General features: G+C 40.7%; 1 protein-coding gene across 1 annotated transcript in view; it reads left to right on the top strand.

Moving 5' to 3' along the window:
• The first annotated feature begins 15,826 nt into the window (after nucleotides 1-15,826).
• The window catches only part of TCAF1 (TRPM8 channel associated factor 1), a 52,289-nt gene continuing 46,071 nt past the window's right edge, over nucleotides 15,827-22,044 (top strand). Inside the window, exon 1 of the mRNA XM_077850259.1 lies at nucleotides 15,827-15,983. The gene's annotated coding sequence lies outside the window, so the exon portion shown is untranslated. The remainder of the gene's footprint in view (nucleotides 15,984-22,044) is intronic.

The following is a 22,044-nucleotide window of genomic DNA, read 5'->3' as shown; positions in this document are numbered from 1 at the left end:
TTTCTCCTTTCCCCTTTATTCCCTTTCACTATTTTTTATATTCCCCAAATGAATGAGAACATATAATGTTTGTCTTTCTCCAACTGACTTCTTTCAATCAGCATAATACCCTCCAGTTCCATCCACGTCAAAGCAAATGGTGGATATTTGTCATTTCTAATGGCTGAGGAATATTCCATTGTATACATAGACCACAGCTTCTTCATCCATTCATCTTTCGATGGACACCGAGGCTCCTTCCACAGTTTGGCTGCTGTGGACATTGCTGCTATAAACATCGGGGTGCAGGTATCCCGGTGTTTCATTGCATCTGTATCTTTGGGGTAAATCCCCAGCAGTGCAATTGCTGGGTCATAGGGCAGATCTATTTTTAACTCTTTGAGGAACCTCCACACAGTTTTCCAGAGTGGTTGCACCAGGTCACATTCCCAACAGCAGTGCAGGAGGGTCCCCCTTTCTCCACATCCTCTCCAAAATTTGTGGTTTCCTGCCTTGTTAATTTTCCCCATTCTCACTGGTGTGAGGTGGGATCTCATTGTGGTTTTGATTTGTATTTCCCTGATGGCCAGTGATGCGGAGTATTGTCTCACGTGCTTGTTTGCCATGTCTATGTCTTCCTCTGTGACATTTCTGTTCATGTCTTTTGCCCATTTCATGATTGGATTGTTTGTTTCTTTGGTGTTGAGTTTAAGAAGTTCTTTATAGATCTTGGAAACTAGCCCTTTATCTGATACGTCATTTGCAAATATCTTCTCCCATTCTGGAGGTTGTCTTTTAGTTTTGTTGACTGTATCCTTTGCTGTGCAAAAGCTTCTTATCTTGATGAAGTCCCAATAGTTCATTTTTGCTTTTGTTTCTCTTGCCTCCATGGATGTATCTTGCAAGAAGTTACTGTGGCCAATGAACTTAGCATGTTTATTTCCATGTTGCTGATTTTTGTACATGTCAAAGCCATCTGTCTATGCTTTCTGCACTAAAATGACATAAAATCAAATTCTGCAGCATAGTCAACTCTGCTAAGTCCTTTAATCCACAGCTTGAGGAACATGGTAATAAAAAACATCCTATAAGGAGAATTAAGATCAAAATGCAAGTCCATTCATAAGTGAAGTCATCCAAATATCATTTTTTTTCAAATATCATTTTAAATGAACATGTGCTTGGGTACTATTTTGCAAAAACTATATCATCTTGCTTTTCATGGTCAAAGTCAAGACACACTTGAGTTTAGATAAGTTGTAGCCTCTGGAATTTAGAGTATAAATATTGACCTAAAGACTATAATCATTTGCCTGCAACTGATTACCTTGAACATAATAACCTGATATGCTCAGCAGCTTGAGGATTAATACTAGTTAAATATTTTCTATCACTTTTAAAGTATATTACTTTTTAAAATGAGATATAACTTTTATGCAATAAAATATGTAGATTTGAATGTTCAGTGCTGTGAATTTTGGCATATATATATATATCCATATAATCTGCAGTCAAACAAGATATGAAACATTTCCAGAAACTTCCTTTGTGCCTTGTGCCCCTTTGTAACCAATATACTCCCAGAGGCAACCACTTTCTGATGTTTTCACAATAGATATTAGTCTTCCTGTTCTTGTAATTCATTAAAATGGAATCTTCAGAGGCGCCTCAGTGGTTCAGTCAGTTAAGCCACTGCCTTCGGCTCAGGTCATGATCCCAGGGTCCTGGGATGGAGGCCGAGGTCAGGCTCCCTGCTCAGCAGGGAGTCTGCTTCTTCCCCTTTCTTCCCCCTCCTCCTCCCTCAGCTCATGCTTGCTCTCTCTCTCTCTCTCTTTCAAATAAATAGAATCTTTTAAAAAATGGAATCTTCAGTATCTATTCTCTTGGGTCTCACTTTTTTCACTCATTACCTAATATATATGTTTATTTTTTAAAAATGTTTATTTTCTGTCTCTTCTCAATAGGGCAGGTACTTGTGTTTGTTCACTGATGCATTCCTGGTGCCCAGAACAGGGACTGCCACATTGAAAGTGTACAAAATTATAATGATATGTTGTTGGGACGTAAGTGGCTAAAATGGGTAGCATGAGGGATGCGTTGTGGTGGTAGAGCAGTTCTGCATCTTGATCACAATCAAGATACACAAATCTACACGTGTGATACAATGGCATAGAACTGTATACACACATACACACACACTTGTACACACACCAACCCAGAGGAGTGCATATAAAACTGGTGAAATCTGAGCAAGCTCTGTGACTTGAGCCAATGTCTCTTTCCTGGCTGTAATATTGGACTATAATTACGCAACATGTCACCATTCAGGAAAACTAGGTGAAGGGTACACAAGAATTCCCTGCACTTTTTTTTTTGTTTTTACAACTTTCTATGAATCCATAATTATCTCAAAGTGAAAAGTTTTTAAAGTTGTTGAATGAGTTAATCAATTGAATAAGCAAATACACAGCTATGTTTTTAAAAAATAGGGACTTAAAAAGAAGAAAATATTTAATAATGTTAAGAGTTGCTTTCTTTGGATCTTGTAACAGTGGCAGATTTATTTCTATCTCTCTATCTAGATGTTTAAATTCCTAATGGAAAAAAATTTTAACTTTAGGCTTTCATTTTTGTTTTTTTGTTTTGTTTTGTTTTGTTTTTCCTTTAGATATTCTTTGAGTCTCCTGCCATAGAAGAGGCTTCCAAATAATCCTTAAAATGCAAAGACATAAACCCTGCCTCACTCTCAGCCCCCTAAGCTGAGCCCCCAGTGTACCCTAAGGTGAGAGCATGTCCCTGGTACATAGTGAACCACATGGTTAGCTAGCAAAGCTGCTTTTGGATACCAATGGTCTCTCTAGCCAGCCTTTTTAACCCGCTTGCTGCCTTCTGCCACTGGAGTTGTCAATTTGTCTTGCTTGGCATTGGAAGCTTAATGAAAGAACAGATTTGGTTTGTGGTTCTTAGGTAGTTTGCCTAAGGGAAATATTTTCTCTGTACCCCTCCCACCCGAAACAGAAAGAGAAGTTTTGTGGGCATGTGAGGGCACAGTGCTCCTAATGCCATTGGAAAGCCATGCCCATGACTCATTCTTTCCATTCCTAGAAGGCAGCTAAGCTTTGAAAATTGCACTTATTTATTTTAATGCAAAAAAAAACCTCCTTCCTTCTCCTTTATGCTTCTTTACCGGATAGCCGCTGGGGTAATAATGTTCAGAAGTCTTTGGAACTAGAAACCTCCAATTGTGAAAAATGTCTTCAGTGAAAAGGCTATGTGAGAAACAACAGCTAAGAAAGATTTTGATCCTTTAAAAGGAAAAGAAAAAGCACATTTGAACAAGACTAAAAGATTTTTAAGTGGTTTTGTAATTTCTTTTCATCCAGCTCTGTGAATTGTCAGAGCCAAGATGCTCCACAAGCCACATCTATAAATGTTACTGAGTCAGGAGCATCTCCACTACAAAGCTCCAGTCCCTCAGGCTTCTAGTGAAGCCCAGATGGAAGAAAAGGAGCTTCTGCAAACAGTAATTCTCCTTTTCACTCACTTCTCCTACTTTAAAAACTCTAGGCTGTTTATCTGTCTCCTTATCACTTCTCTGAGGGTGAACCTCCTCCTAAGCATGTTCTGAGCTGAAATAGTAAGTAACATAGATGAGGGAGTTTTTTTTTTTTTAACCTTTAAGAGCTCCTGGAATATGCAAGATTAGTTTACTAGGCATTGAGGATGAGAGGGCAAGGGTGAGGGGAGCAGTCATAACCGGTACATGTGGTTGCAGTGGCTTGATCTTTGTGTATGTATGAGGCACAGGAAAGTGTGTATCTATGAGTTAAAGACTCCGTGAGCCCAAAGGGGCCAAAGTTTCCTTAAGGATTATCTGTTTCTGTGTTACTTCACTTGTGTTACTATAATACCTTATTTCTCATCTCAGAATCTCCTGACATATTCCTTTTTTCTTCTGCTGTGTTGAAAGGGAATTGTCTCTCTTCATTTCCATGACATGAAAATTGAGGTCCAGGGAAAAATGAGGATTGCCCAGCATTACACAATGAATTAATGACAGAACACAGGCCCAAGTCCCCAGGTTCTCTACCTTCCATCTGTTCTTTCCATCACACAGCCCCTGGAGCTGAGCACGCTGGCCCGCTGGTTCCACATGTTGGGGGAACAGGTAAGGGCAATCCACCAGCCAGCACACACTTGGCACCCAGGCTTGGGTGCAAGCTTGATTCATGACAGCAGATGCAGATACATCCACTTTTGCCATTCCACCTTCTCCTTACTCTTCTGTCAATAAAAGCTAAGAGAAATGTTCTAAATAATCAAGTTAAAAAGGTTAATGTGATACAGGAACTATGGCAATACAAATAAAGCCAGGCCAGTGACCTTGGGTATGCCATCGCTACCACATTTGGAAAAAGTGAGTTTATGGGGTTGTACTAAATTAAAATAGGATTGGAGGACTGTATTACAGGGGGGCTAATTGAGAGATTTTTGTGAAAGAAACTGCTTGGCCAATATCACCTTAATCAAGTAATAAGCATGAACATCATTTGTAATGGGATAAGTTGAAATCACGTGATAGAGTGAAGAACTCCTCATCACTTCTGTGATTCTCTGGACAAAACGTGTAATCTGAAACTCAGGATGGGGAAATAGCAGAGAAATTCAAAATGTGGATAGAGAAAGTACCTGGCTATAGTTGCCAAAGTGTCAAGGTCATAACATGAAAGAAAGACTGAAGAAGACTAAAACAATGAAAAAAATTAACATGTGTGATTCTTTGGAACAGGCACTGCCAAGTCCTTCGGGGGGATCATGGGATCTCCAAAGGTCAGGGAGGCTCTGGGATTGATAATGAGTTGGGCAAGACTCTGACTTAAATGTCCGACATCTTTCTATGGAAATCATCCAACTGGCTATTAAGACATTTTGGTTAACTTCAACCAGGAAGTGAAGTGTCTCCAAGGGAATAATGTTTGTGATCTCCTGCCCATTGAGTTTTCATCAGTAACAAAAGTTGAGGTATCCTTTCCACCTTATCCTGCCCTGGCCAACGTGGGGTTTGCTGCCTCTCAGAGCTCTTTGTTCTCAGAATAAAAGATCCGCCATCAGTTCAAATTGTCAGCTTGAAAAAAAAAAAAAGTCAGCTTGTTCATCATCCTCCAAGAGGTGAGCTACGGTCCAAGATGCAGTCTCAGCTGTTCCATCCTGAGTCTTGTAATTCTCCCTGGCTCTGCCTTCTTCTTCTACCATTTCAATTACACATCAGCAAAAAGAACTCCAGGCAGCTCTCAGGCTATGCAAGCAGAGTCATGAGTCAAGCTTGACTCTGTGCTTGGCTGAACCAGGCCATATTTTCAGCGTCTTTACTATTGCCTTAAAGAAGACTTTTTGTAATCTCATTAGAAAATTCAAATTTTTGCTTGTCCCCTGATAGATACTCAGAAATCTGGCATGCATTTTCTCAACCCTCTCTGCTCTCCCCAAGACTCTAAGACCAGCATCCAGCGATGCACTGAGCTATTGCTTTCACAGCTTTCAACTCCTGCATCACGTTCAGATTTTACCTGCCGTAAGAGTCCTTTGTTTCTTAGGCCCCTAATGTATTTATATGTTCCATAGTTTAAACTCCTCCTGACTTCTACCCTGCCTTTCTGCACCTTTACATGCACTTGATTTTCTGAACTTGGTAGAAAGACATGGATGTGATTGTCCTGTTGCCCACCATGGCCCCAAAACCCAGGATTCTGGAACTAAAACCAACAAATCCCATTCTGTTTGGATTTGTCATTTTATCCATTGATAATGTCTTCCTCCAAAATGTTAATCCATATGGACTTGTCCTCACCAGCACATATCCCCACCCTGCTATGAGCCACCATTCCCTGGCATCTTTTACAGCACAGAATAATCCTGACTTTGCTATTGAATCATCATTTTTAAATTATAGACTTAATCTTTAGAAATGAGAGCACAGCATCCTCTTTTCCCCTCAGAACACTTTTTAAGTACCATTATTACTTTCTCAGGGTCTACTTTAGCTTTTTGAAACTATTTTTCTAACAGTTGAGCAACCATGGTTAAGCAATGCCCTTGGCTCAGTTCTATGACTTGATGGTATTCAAACATTATAGGGCAATCAATGCACAACAACAGAGCAACCTTCGAGTTACCCAATTCAACAGATGCTCTAATCCCAGAGAAGGACTAATCATTTCTTATTACAAGTGTGTATGATAGAGTCTAATCCATGTAGAGATTTTGGAGCAACTTCTTTTTTCTGTTCAACCGGTTGCTAAACTCCATCCATGGGCACAGGGCTTTAGACCTATAGTCTCAAGGTTTATCCTAAACATGGCACCTGCAATCAGCAGCAAACTTTCCTCCTGAGTCTTCTCTCCCTTCTTTCCCGGCCCCTTGGTCCTGTTCCCCTCAACTGCTCACCACAAGTCCTCTGTGCCCAGTCTCCAGCTCGAGTTTCCAGTCATTTTTCTTGCTCTATTCAGCTTCTTTACTTATTCCAAAGCTGAGATGGGAAGGAATAATGAGATGGGAAAGTAGAAGGAGCAGGATTCTTACCAGACCAGCCTCCGCAAGGATTGTCTAGGAGATACACGGATTTATAAACTGCAGATACTAATTTTAAGCTGGTGAATCTTCCTAAATTCCCCATACCCTGGCTTTTATTTTGAAAATATGCTTCTCTCTCATTGAAGGCTCCAAATGCAGTTGGGCTCCAGGAAGGAAAGAAAAGAGAGAAAAACTTGTTCTGCTGCATATGTTTCAATCTGTACCAAAAAGGATTTCAGTGCACCTGGATGGCTCAGTCAGTTAAGTGTCTCTGCCTTTGGCTCAGGTCATGATCCCAGGGTCCTGGAATCGAGTCCCACATTGGGCTCTCTGCTCAGCGGGGAAGTCTATTTCTCCCTCTACCCCTTACCCCTGCTCATGCTCTCTCTCACACTCACTGCCTCTCTCAAATAAATTTTTTAAAAGAGTTTAAAAAAAAAAAAGGTTTTAGTCAACATGGAGAAAGCTTACATAATATTTGGAAAAGAAGATATTGTCAGATGTATACACACATACCAAGGGATTGGGAGTATAAATATATAAAACATTTCTAGAGGACAATTTGTTACTATGTATCAAAAACCCTCTAAATGCTAATCTTTTGTCTTGTTTCCATTCCCCTTCAAGGAATCCATCCTATATCAGAAATGCAAATCAAGAGGTAAATAAAACAGATACTTTTAAAACAATTATTGTGACTAGCAAAGTTCTGGAATAATCTAACTTCCAAAATGGAAACTGACCAAATATAATTTCAGTAAATGAGTTGAACTGCTACACAGCTGTTAAAAAACCATGTTTGAATGTTTAATAGCACGATAAAATATTCAATATATAAATCATGAAGAAAAGAATACAACATGGAACTGTATACAATATACAAGATGATCCCAATTTTCTAAATATATGAATATATGTAAATATATAAATAGACTCTATCTAGCTATAGATGTATAATAATTGATCAGAATCTTAACTAGGGTTATCTCTAATATTGGGATTACATATAGGTCATTTAAAATATTTTCTATAATGTTTGGTATTTCCCCATTTTCTATAATGGACATATAGTAGTTTCGTAATAATAAAAAGTGTGTTATTTTAATATAAATAAGCAAAAATATTGACAAAGTTGTGTTCATGTCTAGATCCTATAAAGCTAACATCGCTATGGTGCTAAATCTGGCAAAGTCAGTATAACAAAAGAAATCCACAGACCAGTGTGTCCCAAAGTTGATATTCCACAGAAGTCTGACCCATATACTTTAACAAATATCACAGGGAAATGTTTCATTTTTGAGTAAATATAAAGTGTTGCATTAAATAAACGTAAGGAGTATTATTTATTGCAGGACTACTCAGAGCCTTCAATATGCTGATATGACTTTGAATCTGCAAAAATGGGTATAGAACATGGAATTTCTCAAAGTTATTTGAGCAGCTCACTTATTAATATGTTCCTGACCCCTGTTCCACAGAAAAATAATCTAGGACTGCTGTATAGATGAAGCTCATTTGAAAAAAAAAAAGAAAGAAATAGATCAAAACTCCTAAAAAAAAGCATTAATAATTTTAAACCTTGATTAGAACATAATTTACCATAATCAAGTGCATATATTCCACCAATATAAGAAGTTAAAATCTACTGGATCTAGTATGATGTTTAGTGAGATGTTTTGTTCATTCCAGATTTTATATATTTTGGTATGCCAGAAATAAAAATATATTTCCTTAATATGATAAATATTATCTCACCAGGGACACCTGGGTGGCTCGTCTACCTTTGGCTCAGGTCATGATCCTGGGGTCCTGGGATGGAGTCCCACAACAGGCTCCCTGCAGGGACCCTGCTTCTCCCTTTGCCTATATCTCTGCCTCTCTCTGTGTCTCTCTTGAATAAATAAATAAACTCTTTTAAAAAATTATCTCTCCCTTTTAAATCAATAGCTAACATCACACTTCTTTAAAAAAGATCAGTAGCATTCCTTCAGACCAGTATGACTGGTTGGAAAATGTAATGAAAAAAACATGATATTTTAGATGAACAATCTATAAATAGGATTTATATCTGTTCTAATGTCAAAACCTCACATAATCACAGTGGTTACATACCCGGGTTTGTGTTTGACTTCTTCAGCCCTGCTGTACCTGCCAATGAGATACATCAGTCCATTTCTTGAGGATATTTTTCAGTAATCCAACAGCTATCCAACTTAGTGGGGATGTTCATTTTTCTGTCTACAAGCAAATAAAACACAGGGGCTGTGATTTTTTTGTTTAGTCTTTGGCAGTAGCAGAGGTTGAGGACAGGCCCCAGTACCTTCTAGATAGAGTTCACTATGAGCATTGCCCGGCCATCACTAGACCTCCCCAAGGCTTCCAGGTCAGACAGAGGCCATAAAATGAGTTAGGGACAGAATTGGCAGTTAGCTCAGGAGGTGGGGAAAGGAGGTTTTCCTCACACCTGAGGATCTGTCACAATTTCTTGCCTTTCAGAATGCATGCACCTAGGTCAGCTTCCAGCTTCTCTAGGGCTTTCAGCCTTGCATCCAGGCCCTGGTGCAAAAGGGATGAGGACAGAACATTTGGCTAGCTCAGGAGGGGTGGGTGGGTTCGGAGGCTGCAGCTGCTCCTAATGTCTTCAGGATATAGGAGTTTCCTCCAGAAATGACCAGCCTAACTGTGACTTGCCCAAGGGTTATAACCTGAAATCCAGGCTCTAGATCAGAGGGAATGGGGGCCTAGCAGGAGACTAGCTGAAGAAAATGGGTGGCTTTGAAGGCTCCCTTGCTCCCAGGCTCTGTCAGTGTCATTATCAAGGAACACCATGTAAGCCAAGGGGTGTCCATGAGTGCCCCCTAAGACTGTCTAAGTCTGTGTCAGGTCTGTCAAGACTTGTTTCTGAATGCTTTAAAATTATTTTTCTTCTGTTACAAGGATGTTAGTAGATTTTGTTTTTCTTTCTCCAAACCACCCTATTTGAATTTCCTAATTAGAATATAAAGAGAGACAGAGAGCCCAGATTTAGGGTGTGGAGGCTATATATTTCAGTGATCGGGAGAAAAAAAATGCCTGTGAAGCTTTTTTAGGTTAATGTAAAAACTGAACTATTTGAGAATTCTATAAAGGAAAATAGGTGAAATCCTTCCAGGAACATGTTGTTAGCATAAATGCTTACTACTGTTAGAAGGCAGAAACAGGAATTTCCATGTGAAGATGGCAGAAAGAGGCCAGATCACAAAATTCCCTCCCATCAATATATAATGAAATTAATTTAAAGAAAGTTGTAAGAGCATAAGAAAACATATGTAAAAAGTGTAAAGCAAAGAAGGAATGGGGCACACCATCATTCCATAAAGCCTAAATGTGAATATAATTTTAAAAATGCATGGCGTTGACTGAGCCCTTCTATGTACTAGGCCCTCTTCAAACCGTGTCTTATTTTTTTTTTAATTTTTTTTTCATTTATTTATGATAGTCACACACAGAGAGAGAGAGAGAGGCAGAGACATAGGCAGAGGGAGAAGCAGGCTCCATGCACCGGGAGCCTGATGTGGGATTCGATCCCGGGTCTCCAGGATCGCGCCCTGGGCCAAAGGCAGGCGCCAAACCGCTGCGCCACCCAGGGATCCCTCAAACCATGTCTTATTAAGAATGGTATTTGAAGCCAGGATGCTTGGCTTCAAATCCTCTACAAAAAATAAGATTCTTCATCTTGGAATGATGTTAAACACCATCCACCACTGGTTCTGCCAAGGGCTCCTTCATAGCCTGAGAAATTAAACTAAAGGAAGAAGATGAGTTGATGAAATGTTAAGAATTCTTGGCTGTTATTAACCAATTCTGAGAGAGTGGACTGATTAGGTGGGTGGCCCTGGAAAGAGTGAAATCCTTCGAGGTAGAAACATCTCTCCTACCTCCAACATAATCCGCACAGAGATCAAAAAAATCTGCAGCGCTGGCAATTTCCCAGGGTTCAAGAGTACTGCACCCCAAGAAGAGGGTACATCCAACCAAATGCAGAAAACTCTGGCTCAGAACACTTTGTAATATTTCACATATCCTTGCTGTGGAGAAACCTTTACCTGAGCAATTTTTTGGCTTCTTAGTCGAATTTAAGTTAACTTAAAGGTGACACTGTTGGATGTCTGGATGGCTCAGTCTGGGAAGCATTTGCCTTCAGCTCAGGTCATGATCCCTGGGTCCTGGGATCCAGCCCAGAGTAGGGCTCACTGCTCAGCAGGGAGTCTGCCTCTCCGTCTGCTTCTTCCCTGTTCCAGGGCACGCACACACACACACACAGACTCTTAAAAAAATAAAATCTTAAAAGAAAAAAAAAAGAAAGAAAGAAAAGAAGTGACACTGTTGTGGCCTGAATGTTTGTGTCCCTCCAGAATTCCTATGTAGAAAGCCTAACCTAGCCTAATGTTGATATTAGCAGGGACAGCCTTGGATGGTCATGGGTCATAGGGTGGACTCTTCGTGAAGGGGATTAGTGCCCTTGGAAAGGGATGAAGAAATCCAAGGGCTTTCTCTTTACCATTGAAGACACAACGGCAATAAGACACCATCTACGAAGGAAAGGGGGCCTTGCCAGGCACCAAATCTGTGATCTGGATCTGTTGATCTTGCACTTCCTAGCCTCCACAAAATTGGGAGAAAAGAAATATTTGTTCTTCAAATACTCATTTTTGTTGTAATTTTTGTGACAGCAGCCCAAAGTGACTGGGACAAGTTAAATACCTTTTAAATTAAAAATAGCACATGCAGGCATGCCTGGCTGGCTCAGTTGGCAGAGCACTTGACTCTTGATCTTGGGGTCCTGAGTTCAGGCCCCATGTTGGGTGTAGAGATTACTTACATAAGTAAAATTTTAAATAAATAAATAAATAAATTTTAAATGAATAAATAAATAAATAAAAACAGGATGTGCGGTGTCATTCTTCCTTTTTTCATGTATTTCCATCTATTAATGCTCTGCATTGCTTTCATAAAAATAAGGAAGTCATGTCCTAAAAACAGAAGATAGCGCTTAACCATTCTTTAAAAAAAATTCTCTAGCTTTACCAGTCGTCCCTCATTTTTCCCCATCCTCCCACTGTTCCTATTTTGATTATATTTATTTCTCAATGAAGTTCCCACACTTGATTTCTAAACACAAAATGTTCCAAGCCTACGCTTTAAAAATGTTCCTCTTTGTACTTGGGTCTGTAATAATTCCATTTAAAAAAATTGATTTTAGTTCCTATTAAAGCCCACAGAGAGGGCCATATGAGGACGTGAGGGAGAAAATGGGGAGGGACAGAAGCTACCCTGAAGGCACTCCAGGAGCTGATTTATTTTCCTGGAGGCTTTTGTCACAGACAATAGTGAAGAGTAACAGTAGGTGTAGGCAAATGTCTGCCCTCTCACCCTACAAGTCCCTTTGTTAGGAAACATAGAGCTCTTAGGGTTGATGAGATGAAAACACAAAGCTTCGGGAAACACACAGGGAGCCAGGCCTGCCTGGTGATCACCCTCCACCTCTGTAAATAAAGAAAAGCCCCAGCGAGGGGCTTGGGTTCAGGAGTTCTCAGTAGTGGCCAGCCACAAAGCCATGTGGAGACCCGAAGCAGCTGAGAGCCCAGCAGGTTCCAGATGCATGACCCAGGGTGGAGGGGGGCCTGCATTGGCCGGGGTTCTCCAGAGGAACAGAACCAATGGGATATAGATAGGTATTATCTGTCTAGGTAGGTAGAGAGGACGTTGGTTCCTTACAAGGAGTTGGCTCAGGCGACTGTGGAGGCCAGCGGGTCTCAAGCTCTGCCATTAGCCAGGAGACAGGAGAGCTGATGGCGGGATTCCAGTCCGGAGGCCAACAGGCCCCAGATCTGGGAAAAAGGACAGGAGGATCAGTTCAAAGGCAGGAAGAATTCTCTTACTCCGGAGAGGGTCGGTCTTTCTGTTCACTGGTGCAACCACTGCCCCCTTTTCCCCCGGAAATCTGCAAGCCAGCCGCCTGCCCTCTCCTCCCTCAGAACTGCCAGGCCTGGCCACAGAGTGGAGGGCAGGCATGGGGGTCAGTTGTCAGAGCTTTCTAGAAATGAACAACCGGCTTCCCAGACACAGAGGGGTAGTTTCTGACTAGAAAGTCCTCTGAGGGGGGCACCTGGGTGGCTCAGCGGTTGAGCATCTGCCTTCAGCTCAGGGCGTGATCCTGGGGTCCTGGGATCCAGTCCCACATAAGGCTCCCCAGGGGGAGCCTGCTTCTCCCTCTGCCTGTATTTCTGCCTCTCTCTCTCTCTGTGTCACTCATGAATAAATAAATACAATTAAAAAAAAAAAAAAAAAAGAAAGTCCTCTAAGGGTGAAAGACAAAGCCAACATCTGGGCATGTTTGCAGTGAGTGGGGTGTCCAGGGGCTTCTGTGGAGGCGGACTGAGTGTTCCTAAAAGACCTGGGGTGCCTTGGCGGTGAGCTTTCTCTTTCCCATTCTCTCTGCCAAGGCAGCTGCATTTCTCTCCTGCCACATTCCTCCTCCTCTCAGAAACCCAGAGTCAACAGCACACACGCCTGCCCGCCCCCACTCCCTCCCCTGACACTCACAAAACCCACCATTTTTAGTTGGTGTTGTTTTTGCTGTGCAATTGGTCACAGAGTTTGAGAGCTAAAGCATCTCGTCCAATCTCCTCCTTTTTCAAAAAAAAAAAAAAAAAAAGGAATACTGAATGCAGACAGCAGAAAGGGTTAGCGCAGGTGGAGATGGAGCATGACCTTGACATTTCTATGCCGACCAAGGCTGGTGCGCTCACGACAAAATCCGGGAGGCCCAAATCACTGGCCCAGTCCTCTAGGCTTTGCTCCTAGTGTGTGTGTGTGTGTGTGTGTGTGTGTGTGTGTGTGCAGGGCCTGGGTGGAGACAGAGCCGCTGCAGCCTGCAAACCTCCTCCGCCCAAGCACAGGGAGACAGCGCCAGCAAATTCCCTGCCAACGGGGGGCCGGCTGTTTTGCTCAGCTTCTCTCTTCCCACCGCTGCCTGCCTGCACCCCAGCCCCCTCGTCCCTCCTCCTTTGACGTCACCGACATGCTCTTTGAGGACTGGCTCTGGGCCTGGGAAGGAAAGTCAGGCCCTATTGAGGGTCTGGAGAGGAACAGCAGGGAACTAGTCCTGACAGCCCTCGGAGGTAAGAGGGCCCTGTCTCACAGGGCATCACACGTGTTTCCACCACCCTGAAAAGCAGCAGGGTTTTAAGTGGCAGTAAGAGGGCACAACCAAGTGTTCTTTTTATCAGATGCTCTACCCACCACACTTTCTTCTACCTGCAAAGAAGGAAATTATCTGGAGGACGAAGACAAACCAACGAAATGCAGAAGAGAAGATGAACAGAAAGAGAATGAGCATAAATAGGCAAGTGGGATTCAGAACCGAGGGTGACTCGTTGGATCCAGGGTGGAAAGGGAACTTTCCACAGGTCAAAGTCACTCAGAAATAAGTGCAAGAGAAGTAAGAGAAATGTGAGGACAGACACAGAGGTCCAGGTGATGAGATGGGCTTTGAGGATGGAGCCCAAAAGCCGAAGCACCTGAGCAGCCCCCAGGAGCTGAAAAAGTCAAAGAAACGGATTCTCCCCTGGGGCCTCCAGAAGGAAAACAGTCCCGTCTACACACACCTCTCCGTCAGCCAGTGGGCTTCTGACTCTCAGAAGTGTATGATCATAAGTGTGTTGTTTCAAATCACTGCATTTGTGGTCATTTGTTATGGGGCCTGGGGAAAGCTGTGCCAGTGGCTTCAGAGTCTAGCTTTTTAATGGCCACATCTTTCTTTCTCTCTTTCACACCCAGGATCTGTTACCCATTTGCTGGGTAGTAAAAATTATTAACCCCCTTCCTGCTTCGTTTAACTTCTAAAATAATACATGCGCTACTTTAACAGAAGTTAGTGGTTATGAAGGGAAGTGTCAACAGCCAAGTCCTGCGCTCTTAGCCCTGCCCGGCACCTAAGCAATTCTTCTAACAAGAATCTGATCCGATGCTCCATTCTAATGTGACTTGCTGCTTTGAATTAAAAATATATCCATTCATCTTTCCATGGACACCGAGGCTCCTTCCACAGTTTGGCTATTGCGGACATTGCTGCTATAAACGTCGGGGTGCAGGTGTCCCCGCGTTTCATTGCATCTGTATCTTTGGGATAAAGAAGATGTGGTCTATGTGTACAACGGAATATTCTCATCCATTAGAAATGACAAATACCCACCATTTGCTTCTACATGGATGGAACTGGAGGGTATTATGCTGAGTGAAATAAGTCAATCGGAGAAGCACAAACATAATATGTTCTCATTCATTTGGGGAATATAAATAATAGTGAAAGGGAATGGAAGGGAAGGGAGAAGAACTGTGTGGGAAATATCAGAAAGGGAGACAGAACATGGAAGACTCCTAACTCTGGGAAACGAACTAGGGGTGGTGGAAGGGGAGGAGGGCGGGGGGTGGGGGTGACTGGGTGACGGGCACTGAGGGGGGCACTTGACGGGATGAGCACTGGGTGTTATTCTGTATGTTGACAAATTGAACACCAAAAAAAATAATAAATTTATTTTAAAAATAAATAAAAATAAAAAATAAATCATAAATACGTGGCCCAAAATTTAAATGTCTGTACTGCTCTAAGGTGTGCCTTCTTCCTAAGTCTTTGTTAAATAAATGCCTAATTTCATTTCTGTGAAAAAAAAAAAAAAAAGATGTGCCTTCTTAAGTGATGTTCTTTTTTTTTTTTATTAAATTGTGTTCTATAGAACATATGATCCTCTCAGAAACAGAGAACATTTCATTGTTCCTTGTCATGGAAAGGAAATACAGTTGGGGCTTTATGACTTACTTTTGTTGTGGTTGTGCTAGAAAGAAAGAAAGAAAGAAAGAAAGAAAGAAAGAAAGAAAGAAAGAAAGAAAGAAAGAAAGAAAACCAACTTCAGAACTTACTGTAAAAAAAATTAAAATAATAAACATAAAAATAAAAATGTATGTCGGACCCATCGATTCTAAGTCGCCCTTAGAAATCAGGGCGTCCTGGCTTACATAAAATAATTATTATCACGTATGAACTGCTCACTCGGTCCTGAATCGTGTCGCATTTCTCTCTGCACAGCCCGCCCTGCCAGCGCTCCCGGCCGGTGCTGGGGTCCCCCTCCCGGTTCAGGGGCTGCATCTTCCTGCAGAAGCGGATACAAAGCGAGGCCTCCCGGTCCCGGGCTGCAGCCGAGGCTCCGCCCCGCGCCGCCGCCAACCAGCGCCCGGGCCGCCCCCCGCGGTCCGCCCGCGACCTTCCACGTCCCCAGCCCCGGCCGCAGCCCCCGCCCCCTCACCGGAGGCTCCTAACCTTAGGGTCCCGCCGCCGCCCGCTCCCGGCCCTCCTCCGCGCCCGAACCGCGCCGCAGGGCACCGCGGGGCAGCCGGTGAGTAGGGGGGTCGGGGATGCATCCTGGCCGGAGGCCCGGGGCGACCCAGGTCACCGGCCGCAGCGCGGTGGCCCGGGGGCGGGGGGACAGGCGGACGGAACGCCCGGGGACGCTGCGCGTGGGGGCGAGGATGGGGACCTGCGTGGGTGGGTGGGAGGGTGGCCGACGGGTGACACACAGAATTTCTTGCCTTTTTTTTTTTTTTTTTTTTGCCTTTTCGGATTCTTCTCTGCTGCTGCAGCTCGGTCTCTATTTCCTTCTCGCCGCAGTGTGTGTCACCCTCTGGAGGCGATGACCTTTCCCCCTCCCCATTTTCTTGAGCTTTTTTTTTTTTATTGTTTTGTTTTTGTAGGTTTTTTGTTTTGTTTTGTTTTGTTTTGTTTTGTTTTGTTTTTGTGCAAGGGCTTTGCCTGGAGCCACTGAGGTTTGAGCTAAAAGGAACCCCAGAGGTGGCTGTCCGCTCATCTGCTGGGGGCTTGATCTTGAATTATGTGGGGGTCGTTGGCCTGTGCAGGACCACTCCCACCCACCCACCCCACCTCCCCCCCACCTCCAACTCCACAGCTCCAAAGGTCAAAGGCCTCTCCTACTGCAGGGCTCTAGGCGCCCAGAGGCTCTGCGCCGGAGGAGGAGGGGTGCGCTGGGGCAGGGGGTTGCAGGGGTGGTGATGAGAGCAGGTGAGGTGAAGCGGGCACACGGGTAGCCTGGAATGCGTTTGGCCTGAAGCTGTAAGCGCTGGATTATTATACAGTTCTCACGTAAACACCAGGAGCTGGCCAATGAGTTGGGTCAATGAATGAAGAAGGCCTTAAGTTTGGAAGAAAAAGATTCATAAATCAGATAATCGTGAAACTTCTTGGAAGAAGCGCAAGTCCAATTAGACATAAAGGACCAAATGATATGTCTAGCAAACCATCCATCCATCCATTCATCCATCGTTTCACATTCCAAATTATTTGTCTATTGACTTCAATATCTGGCTTTCTTTTCGGCCTCAGTGTGATTTTTTAAATGTATTAGAAAGAGGCATATAAAACATCTAAGAATGGTCTAAAGAATAATGAACAGAATGCCCGACCATCTCCTAGATTGGAAAAATAAGACATTGCAGTACCACAGAAGCCCCCCGCATGCCCCAGCTCCAGCCCATCCTTTTCCCTTCCACCAGACATGACAGTTGATTTTTGTATTCGTCATTTTCTTGCTTTTCTTTATAGCTTGGTGATTTGTGTGTGTGTGTGTTCTGAAAACATATATGTGGACATGTTTGTTTCCCTTATTGTTTAATTTTCATATTAGTGACATTGTACTGTACATACTCAAGTTTTTGAGATTCAAAACTCATTTGATGATGATTCCTTCATTTTCACTGTGTATGGTATGAGTATACCGTAACTTATCCATCTACATTTAGGTTCTTGATTTGGGAAATGTATTATTATCTATTGCTGTGTAACAAACTACTCCAACACTTAGCAGCTTAAACGAAAACCTATTATCTCACAGTTTCTGTGGGTCAGGAATCCAGGAGGAGCTTAGCTGGGAGTGTCTGATGCAGTATCCCTCACGGGCTGTAAGCAAGGTATCAGTCTGAGACTAGAGTCTTCTCAAGGCTGGGGGGAGAGGGAACCCCTTCAAAGCTCCCTCAAGTGACTCTTGGCAAACCTTTCAGCCTCACTGTCTTTGGTTGGACACGTCAGTTCTTTGCCAAATGGGCCTGTTTACAAGCTAGTCAAAACATTGGCAACTTGCTTCCCCCAGGATAAAGGTTCCCTCAGAGAAAGGAGAGAAAAGGATGAAGGGCAGATTCTTTTTTGTAACCTAATCTCAAATGTGACATGTGATCTTCTGTTTATTAGAGATGAGTCCCCAGCTGTAACCCACACTCAAGGGAAGGGGCTTACACGAGACCATGAACATCCTGAGGCAGGGATTTATGGGGGACCATTTTAAAGGCAGCTTCCTACAGGGGATAGCAACAAATACTGTTCTCTAACATTCTTGTACATGCCTTCCAGTTCACATGCACAGGCTCACTCTGGTTTCCCTGGATTGCACGCCCAGGTATAGAATTACCCGGTTAAAAGATTTGTGTGTGTTCAACTTTATTAGGTTATTTCCAACCTGTTTCCTAAGTATTGAGCTGGTTTTTTACAACCTCTAGTAACAGATGAGAGTTTCTATTGCTCCACATACTTGTTATAACGTGGTATTCTCAAATTTCATTTTTAGCCAATCTGGTGGACAAGAAATAGTGTTCCACTATGATTTTAATTAGCATTTCTCTAATACCTAATGAAGCAACCATCTTTTCATACATTGGTGAACTATTGTGCTTTCTCTCTGAAATCCTGGTTCCTAACTTTTACTCATTTTCTTATTGGATTGTTTGCCTTTTTCTTATAGACTCATTGATTGCATATAGTGTGGATGATAATCCAGTCTTCATCAGGGGTGTATGCTACAAATAGCAGCTTTCAACTTGCTTTTCTTTCTCTGTATGTCCGTCTCTCAATGAACTAAGTTTTGGATTTTAAATTCAAGTTACCAACATTTTTTTTATAAAAAGATCATTGCTTTCTCAAGACAATAAATTAATTTTACTATATTTATCTCTTTAAAAGCATTTATAGTTTTGCATTTAGCAATTCATCTTAATGCACCTGGAAATGGATTGTTATATTGTTTATTCAATATGGATAATCAATTGTCCCAGCACCAGTGATCTTCAAGAATTTGATTTTTCATAAATGCGTGAATTTAATTTCCTTAATCCTGTAATTATTTATTTCCGTAATGACTCTAGTTTTATAATACGTCTTGAAATATGGTAGTAAGGATCTTTCCCTTTAAAAAATTTTTCTTCTTCAAGACTTTTTAGCAATTCTTAGATCTTTGACCTTCCCTATAACTTTTTCTTTTTTAGATTTTATTTATTTTTTTAACACAGAGAGGGAGAGAGAGAGAGCAAGAGCATAAGCAGGGAGAGTAGCAGAGGGAAGGGGGAGAAGCAGACTCCCCACTGAGCAGGGAGCTTGACCATGACCTGAACCAAAGGCAGAAGCTTAACTGACTGAGCCATCCAGGTGCCCCCATATAAATTTTTTAAAAGATTTTTTTATTTTAGAGCATGCAAGTGGGGGTGGGAGGGTGGCAGTGGCAGAGGAAGAGCAAGGATCTCAAGCAGACACTGAGAATGGAACCTGATGTGGGGCTCAATCCCGTGACCCTGTGATCATGACCCAACCCAAAACCAAGAGTTGGACACTCAACCAACTGAGCCAACCAGTGCCTCCAAATAAATATTTAAATAAACTTAACAAGTTCTCTAAAACAATAAACAAACAAGCAAACAAACCTGCTGGAATTTTGATTGATATTGCATTATTTTTATATATCAATTTGGGGAGAAAAGTCCTCCTTAAGATGTTGCATTTTCCTATCTATCAACTTGGTATATAATGCTATTTTGTTTAGCTAAATTTTAATCTTTAATGTTTGTATTTTTCATTGTTTTCCTTCTGCTTATTTATGTTTATTAAATTTATTTCTAAATACATTGTATTTTTACTGCTTTATAAATGTTTTGTTTTATAAAATTATATTTTGTAGCTTATTGTTTCTGGTGTATAGAAATTCAGTTGCCTTTTAAATACTGACTACATATCAAACTTGACAAACTCCATTAATAATTCTAAATTTACCAATAGAATCTTTCAGATTTGCTACACAGGCTGTCATATCACCTAAAAACAGTATTATTTCTTCCTTTCCAGTCCTTATACATTTCTTTTTCCTGTCTTACTGCATTGCCTAGGACCTTCAGTATAAAGTTGAGTAAAGGTGAGAAGGGCATCTTGTTTTATCCTTAAAATAATATAGAGAAAGACTTCATTATGTCAACTTTAAATATTGCATTTGCAATGGTTAGTTTGTAAATGCCTTGTCCCATGATAAGAAAGTTTGATTATTCTCCTGGGTAGCATTTTTATTATGAGTAGATGTTTTATTGAATGCTTCTTCTGTAGTTATTTTCTCATACATTTTTTCCATTTAAATATGTTAATATAACATGTAGTATTAGATCTTTAATATTTAATCAATGTTGCAGTCCTGGAATAAACTGACTATGGTAAATATGCAATAACTTTTTTATCAAGATAAGTATCACATATTTGCATTTATATATGTGATTTGAGATTGGCATGTAATTATCTTTTTTGGTTTTAACTTTATTATTTGTTGATGTCATCTCATAGGTAAGATGGGTAGTATTCTCACTACTGCTAGTCTATGGAAGAATTTGGGCTAGGTTGGAATTATCTGGTCCTTGAATATTTCTTCAAATCACCAGCAAAACCCCAGGGTATGGAGTTTACTTTATAAAAACTTGTTGGTTCAATTACCTTAAGGTCATAGGACTATTTAGGTTTTCTTATGAGTCAATATTCATAAATTTAATTTCTAAGATATTTAACTGTTACATATATATATAAAATTCAAACTTAATAGAATAAAATGGTCCATAATATTCTCTCATTTATCTGTTTCATCATCTATTATTATGACCTGTTTTTATTATTAAAGTGTATAGATATACTCTTTCATTTTGTTTTGATTAATTTTGCCAGAATTTGGACTACTTTATTAGCTCTTTTATATATTTAAACACACACACACATACACACAAACACAAAACTTAGGTCATCTCATAAAATAAGATGGGTAGTATTCTCACCATTCCTATTCAATGGAAGAATTCATTAATTGTCATTTATTTATATTTTGTTAATTGTTACTTATTTTATTAGTTCTTCTTTGAATTTTTGTTATTTAGTTTCTAAGCTCAAATTTTCAAAAGCTACAAATTTGTGTCACTGCTTCTTAGCTATATCTCACAAGTTTTGATATGAATGTTTTGCTATCATGTAGCTGTATCTAAAATTTAATTATGCTTTCTTATTTAAGCCATGAATTTTTTAGAACAGTGTATTTTAATTTCCAGTTGCTCATATGAAGATCCTTTATCATCTTGTAGTAAATGTTGCCTTTAATGTAGTCAGAGAATGTATGACATCAATTCCTTTGGATTTATTGAAGCTAGCTCTAAGACCTAGCACATGGTCAGTATCATTTTTGTACTTGAAGATAACGTGTGGTGTCTAATTACATAATGTCCTACATATATACACCCTTAAAACAAGTGTGTTAATTATACAATCCAAATCTGCCATTACCACATCTGCCTTACCAATTTTTTATCTGAATTATCAATTACAAAAAAATTATGTTAAAATCTCTCACTATGATGGTAGATTTTGAAATTTCTTATTGTAGATCTGTATTTTTTACTTTTTGAAGCTATGTTATTAGTGAAGTGGAGTAAATTGAAAATTTTCATAATGCAAGGATTCAATATGATGGCTACCTATTAATGCTTTTTTGTCTTAAATTCTTAATTTGCTCAGCTATCAAATCAAGGTTTCTTTGATCAGTGTTTACCTTCCAGAAAGATTTATCTTTCATCCTTTGACTTTAAATCTTTCTAAATCTATGTTTAAAGTAATAAACCTGTCTGTATTTTTTAAATGCTGGTTTTAAAATTGTTTGAGTGGTGCCTGAGTAGTTTAGTAGGTTGGGCATCTGACTCTTGATTTGGGCTTAGGTCATGATTTCAGGGTCATGAGATTGAGGCTGGCATCAGGCTCCACACTCATTGGAGATTCTGTTTGAGATTCTCTCCCTCACCCTCTGCCCCTTTGCCCTCTCCCTCTCTCTCAAGTAAATAAATCCTTTAAAATAAGTCAATAAAAAATAAAATTGTTTGATAACTTATAGCTTACCATTGAATAATTTATTCCAGTTATATTTATTGTGATTAGTAGTGCATAGATTTCTTTCTCTTTCTTTCTTTCTTTCTTTCTTTCTTTCTTTCTTTCTTTCTTCCTTTCTTTTTGCTTATTATTTTTTTGTGCTTTATCTAACTCTTTCATTCCTCTCCCTTCTTTCAGTCCTTTGTTTCATTTTACTGCTCCTCTTATTCGGAAGTTAAATGTTG

This window comes from Canis aureus, chromosome 15 (assembly GCF_053574225.1).
Source record: "Canis aureus isolate CA01 chromosome 15, VMU_Caureus_v.1.0, whole genome shotgun sequence".
In the NCBI taxonomy this organism is placed as follows: Eukaryota; Metazoa; Chordata; class Mammalia; order Carnivora; family Canidae; genus Canis; species Canis aureus.
This window is presented reverse-complemented; position numbering and strand designations above follow the sequence as displayed.